Raw genomic sequence first — 398 nt, 5'->3', positions numbered from 1 at the left:
AAGCCAGTACCCTCGCCCCTGGATGAATCGAGCTCTCCGTTTGCCAACCGTCCGCTACAGCCGCTCTTACCTGCCCGTCCTCCAACGTGCTCCGCTCGCCGGATTAGCGAGCTCTGGACCTCAGTCCTCCGTCGCAACCTCAGGCAACAATCAGGCAACAATCAAACCCATTCCACCCCTTATCCAAGTAAGATTCACCGACTATCTCTGCATTATCCTTCTGCCACCGACTGCTATTCACATCTGTCCTCTCATTTAACAGTTGATGACCTTGCAGTTCCAACCCCGTATCCAGATCTCCCCACCACTTCTCTTTATTTAATAAACTTTATTATTGTGATTCGCTCAACTGGTTGTGTTCTTGCATGTGGGTGCGTTCACTAGGACCCATTATGACA

The 398-nt window shown here is 50.5% G+C and overlaps 1 long non-coding RNA gene across 1 annotated transcript; it reads left to right on the top strand.

Moving 5' to 3' along the window:
* Window positions 1–22: 22 nt before the first annotated feature.
* Window positions 23–340, top strand: LOC106964468 (uncharacterized). The gene is made up of 2 exons (XR_001428432.1): window positions 23–187; window positions 263–340. It is a non-coding gene; the product is annotated as an uncharacterized LOC106964468 (long non-coding RNA).
* The last annotated feature ends 58 nt before the right edge of the window (window positions 341–398 follow it).

Source organism: Poecilia latipinna, unplaced genomic scaffold (genome assembly GCF_001443285.1).
Source record: "Poecilia latipinna isolate Pla-1442-1.1 unplaced genomic scaffold, P_latipinna-1.0 Scaffold1677, whole genome shotgun sequence".
NCBI lineage: Eukaryota > Metazoa > Chordata > Actinopteri > Cyprinodontiformes > Poeciliidae > Poecilia > Poecilia latipinna.
The sequence above is the reverse complement of the archived record's forward strand: the minus strand, read 5'-3'. Positions and strand labels throughout refer to the sequence as shown.